A 6,000-nucleotide genomic window follows, 5' to 3' on the forward strand; every position below is an offset into this window, starting at 1 on the left:
CGATATTTTAATGGAACAATAACATAAGAATTTGCTTGTTAATACATCATTTTTTTAGAGCAATAACCTCAAGAAAACAAACACAATTACATAAAAAGGATATCAATGCCGATACAACTACAAATGATAAGCTTACAGTTGTTTTGATATTAGCCAGACCAGTTTGTTCTTTCCCCAGAATGTGACATATTGCATGTTAGGGAGAAAATTAGTCCGCCTTTTACGTCAAACGTCAAAAAAGGCGCCTATTGTAGGTATTGTCTTGCGATAACCAATCTTATAAGTCTCAAAATGGGCTAGAAAATATGTTATTATAAGATTAAAGAGTTACAAATCGCATGCTAGACAGTCTGTAGTGGTTCGTATACGTCTTAATACCAGTAAAAACTTGCCAACTTGTTTTGGTATATAGCAATAAATACCAAATAAAATGAGTGTTTTTGAAGAGTAAGCAACTTGTATAGAATTTATGAATAAAATACCAAAATTTAAAACCATGTTGTATCATTGTTTGGTAATGACTGATTTCATAGTGCTTTTGAAAGTGTACAATAATATCTTTAATATGATTATTCTCTTTTTAAAGCAAGTTTATGAGAAAATGGCCAGTCAGGTGAAACTACAAGGCCTAAATTGCATTGCAGTTGTCAATTCAATAACATTTTCTGCTGTTATTCAGAGAATTTTAAACTTTAATCTTTTCAAATCTTTATATTTTAGCGGTGTATTTTTGATGTCTTCTATAATAGCTTAGAAGCGATTTACATATTTACCTATGTCTAATTTTAGCGTAAGAAGTCTATCGTTAGATCGAGGATATGCGGCCAATTTTATTCGACGTCGTCAGTTTTGACTTATCTTTCGAAAACAGTTCGTAAAACGGGCTTAAATTCTGTATTGAAGATTTGTGCAATACAATTTGATTGTTTTAAATAATAAAACTGTATAAGGGGACTGAATGCTTCTATCAAAGCCTGCATGTACATTTAATAAAATGCACTGGTGACTTTTTAATCATTGTCGATATACCTAGCGCTCGATATATTAACTGTAGAAGGAGTTGTGTATTATACTGTTTTATACTGAAATATTTCCAGTATTAATTTATTTTCTTATGATGCTCTATCAAAGCATATAAACAATTGATTGCTTTCTATGTTCTCATCATGCACAATAATATAAACTATGAACTACTCTAAACGTCAAATGTAAATAATCCCAGCAATTATTGGACATTAGATCTGCAATTCTGCAAACCTCACTCGAGCCTTTGTAGTTTCATTTGTTGTCTATACACATCTCCTTATCTTTTTATTATAACCACCCAATTTAATAGCATGGTGATCTCAACCACATCTAGCACTCGCATTGGTCGACTTCACGCACACGCAAACCACACTCGGTACATTTGCCTTCGCTTTTAAACAAGCAGCGTAATGTATAGATCGCTTATCATTAAAGTGACACTCTTATTCAACATCAATACATACACATGTATAACATATATAAATTTCGAGTGATTCACCCTCAAATATTTACTAAATAATGCACTTATGGAAAATACTAATTAACATTAACAATTTTATAACCATGTATTTAATAGCTGAAAACGCAAAAATATTAAATGATTGGTGGATTGGTAAATGCTAAAAGATTTACTGCGATCTACTATGGTCTCATAAGGTAGCAATACCGTGTTTTCTGCACATTTCTTTCAAATAAAACTCTGTATCCACTTTAAGATCTATTGTTTTCGACATGTTTCCATTCTTTTTTGGTATATTTAAACAATTATATTAAATGTGTTAAATCTTATTCTTGAGTTTATGTTAAGCAGGGAAACGAACAATTATTATTATTAGTATTTGAATATTTTACAAATCCCATTTTTCTAAAATTATACTTTTCAAGTACAATCCAGTTTGATACAAAGATGCAAGTTTTTAATTTCCAATGTAAAAAACATAAATCATTTTTGTTCCAATGATATTTTTTGTTAATTTGAACTTTGATAATTGTGATTAACGACATGTATAAATATGAACTATTCATTTCAAAAGTAAATGATGATCTATTTCTTTCATTCAATTCATCTTTGATGTATTTGATACCGTATGAATATAGTATCTAATCGTCAAATTGAAAGAGTATGCTTTCCTCGTCATTAACATTACTTATATAATAGCAATTTATAACATATGTGTTGTGACGGTGATTTGTTTCCCTAGTATACCAGCCGATTGTAAGGTAGTGAAGGAAGATTCAACAATCACGTGATACTAAATATATATTGATATCTAAGTTTGAGTAACTGGTATAAAAGTGAGTAATAGAAAGATATAATTTGTCCTAAGTTTATTATGTTTAAAACAGCTGTTAATGATGATATGATTCGGTCATGCACTATTTTGTCAAATGTGTTTCTTCGAATGAAATATGTGTCGAGCTCATGTGCCCTTGCATATACATGTATATGATCAGGATGTTTTTAAATGGCTATCTCAAGAATAGTTACCACTGACGCGCGTTTTAACATGTATAAGCATCATTCAGTGTTTAAACATATAAATTCAACAAGAAGGAATTTTACTTTTTTTTCAAATTGCAGTCCTATAGTGAATACATGCAAGACTTAATCTCAAATTATTGTATTTTTTAATTCAATTCATCTACAACGCAGTAACCTCGTCAAACTGTTTTACTATACAGATAATAAAACAAATAATAACACTCCATATTATTAATTGTATTTACGTCAAGCGGCATTCAACAACATCCTTTAAATCACGTCTAAATGCTTTGTTCATAAAGGCATAAATAATCGGATGGGCAACGTTATAGAAGAAATACATATAAAATATCAATATATTATACGGTATGACTTGATGGGCCATTAGCCAGGCTGGTAGAAATACAATAATAAACAATGCAGTAACAACAAACAACATCCCGGCTGTCCGTATATTAGCAACAAGACCTTTCTCTCTGATTGTCATTTGACGGTTAATTTCCGTTTTTTCGGACTTTGGTCGTTCTTCCAGCTCACTATATGGCTCTAGTTCGGTTTTGACGCAGCCATTAAGTGAGGCACGCGTGTTCAGGTAGGTTGCGGCATGGTCCTTACACGATGAATACCCGCTGCTTTGGTAGTGCATGCGTCGTCGACGTGCTCGACGTAGCGAGACAAATCTGTATACCATTATGTACAGTATAACCACAACCACTATGACAATAATGAAAAAAACTCGAGTATATTTTCTGGTATGTTTCAGTGAAGGAATGATTGAATATCAGCCCATTTGGCTTGCAAATGCCGTCGTACATCAAAACAGATTTCGTTCGGTTGCCCCGAGCTGATGTTTCGGTTATATTAAGTGAATATACACTTTCAGAGTAATTCCATTTGCTTTTTGGCACGAACACAATTCCATCATTATTTTCCTGCTGTGGCACTTTCAGCCAATGTTTTTGTGCATAAAGCGATGTTCCATTCGTATACAGTTTTGACATTCTATAATACACCCCGAAGTTGAGCTGTTATAATTCCAAGCATAATAGCAAAGCTTGCCAAGATCATGATGATACGTTTTGCCCTCCGAGTAGTGTGAATGGATGACAGATACAGAAATACCTGTCTACAGCTATAGCCATCATAATGAAAGCAGGAAATGGTACATTGGAAGTTATAAGAAACATATAACACTTGCACAAAAGTCATACTTTATAAAGTAGTCCATATATTCTAAGACAATGGTATACGGGATAATTAGAACACAAGTTAAAAAGTCCGTACACGCTAGTGTAATGATAAAAACTGTAGACGCCACTTTGTTTATTTTTCGGACGTACACATATAAGACGAGGAAATTACCGACGGTTCCGAGAACACAAAAGAATGACAATATTCCAACGACGGCCATTAATAGTTCATGACTTTGCTCATTCGGTAGTGGAATAAGGTCAACCTTAGTCGTGGTGTTCACTGGGGTGTCGGAAGCCATCATAATGTCGTAGTCTGAAAAGGAAACAATAACAAAGCATTTTAAAACAACGGGCATATTAGTATATGATTTTATTTCAAGCCTGGTTAAGTCCCGTCTTACTTATTACATGATTTAAACATAAAATAATATGATAATAAGTACCAAAATAAGTGTTCTGATTCCAAAATACACATTGGCCTATTGCTAATATACATATATACTTCCAAACTACTAAGCAAACAAATCGCCTTATATCAAATTCAAAGGCTTTTGTAAAGCACACTATTGTTTGTTCTTTTACAACACACTCTTAATCAGTTAAAACAAATATTCTATATTTGGCGACTGAATACAAATATATATTTGTGTATATGCCCAAGCTATCCGTTGTCAAATTTAAAAAAAACATTGATAAACAAAGCAAAATCAGAGGCTTAAAGGTCAATCGAAGAAATTAACTTAGCGAACTACTTGGGACGTCAAATGGTTTATTTTAGCTGAAGGTATGTATCTGGAGTTTCTATTTAGTATAATTTCAAACAAAACCGTTCATTATCCAACGATATAATTGCTGTATATATATATATATATATATATATATATATATATATATATATATATATATATATATATATATATATATATATATATATATATATATATATGTTAAATATCAGAGGCAACACAATGACAAATCTCAGTGGTTTTCTCATGATGAAAATCATGTTTTATTTATTCATTCAGAGAGCTGGAAATGTATCACTTTCAGCTTTCTTGTCTCGTATTGCGTTATTATATTTTCATCAACACGATTATTTCAGGAGGGTAGATGAAAAAGCACCACTGATGGCAATCCTGTTGACATTTATGGAAGAAAAGAAAAATGATTTTATAATATAATATTCATTATTTTAATAACTAAAACAAAATGACAATGTGGCAAATGCATGCTATTCATAAACAAATAAATGTTTGAATATGCCCAGTAATTTTCACCGTAGTAAAGGTCTTGATTTTAAATGCACGTTTGTTAGACAAGGATATTTGATATAGTTCAATGCAATCCCAGTTTATAGCCGAATAAATTAGTGTGATGACATTGTCATGACTTAAAGATACGCGCAAGTGACACCGAAAGAGAAAACGTGAACACTGCTATTGCGTAATATCTTACAGAAGTTCACCTAGACATTCCATATAGATGGCACATTTTAGTGGCATTTGAAGTTCAGTGATTTAAACTCTGTTTGCTATTAAAACATTGTCTACTTTCACTTCGATATAAACAATTAAATAAGAGGAACATTTGTCACTTTTGCGCTTCTAGAAGCTGTCAGACTACCGTTAGTTGAAGTCGTGGCAACTTGGCCATTGATGTAAGGTAGATATAAAGAAGCCTTTTTAAGGTTTGAGTGAGGATAAGAGTGAGGTTTGTGCACATAAACTGGTTTAAACCCCCAGTAAATTTACATTTTACTGACCGTTCCAAGGCGGTACCTAGCAATCCTTGATAAACATACTTAGTTTTGTTTATATAGTATGTATGCACTGTGCTGCTTGTGGAGTTTTGTGCTGTTCTTTCATGTTTCTTGTTTGTGATTTTATGTTCTATGTCTTTGGCGTTTACTAAGTGTCATTAAACCGGGTTTATGTTTAAACTTTTTGCTACTGAGCTTGTTTCTGTAGCTTTTCGCATAAATATTGAAAAAAATAATCCAATTAATTGTACACAGACAAAATTAATTTTAACAAGCTGTTCTGCCGTATTCTGAATGTACCAATAGAAAAGTGTACCGATATCGACACAGGCTTTTGAAGGTCACTTGCAGATTTTGTAAACTGACGATAAACTTTTTATGATGTTTTATACGTTATGTCAAAAGCAGTATCAAATTAAATATGTATATTCCTTCAGAACATTGTATATACTATTAAGCAGTGAAAAAGAACAAGTCTGTCCAAAACGCGATTTCTTACAGGTCAACGTATATTGTTTAAGATTATGTCGTTTGTTTGT

The sequence above is a fragment of the Mya arenaria genome, chromosome 9 (genome assembly GCF_026914265.1).
Source record: "Mya arenaria isolate MELC-2E11 chromosome 9, ASM2691426v1".
Classification (NCBI taxonomy): domain Eukaryota; kingdom Metazoa; phylum Mollusca; class Bivalvia; order Myida; family Myidae; genus Mya; species Mya arenaria.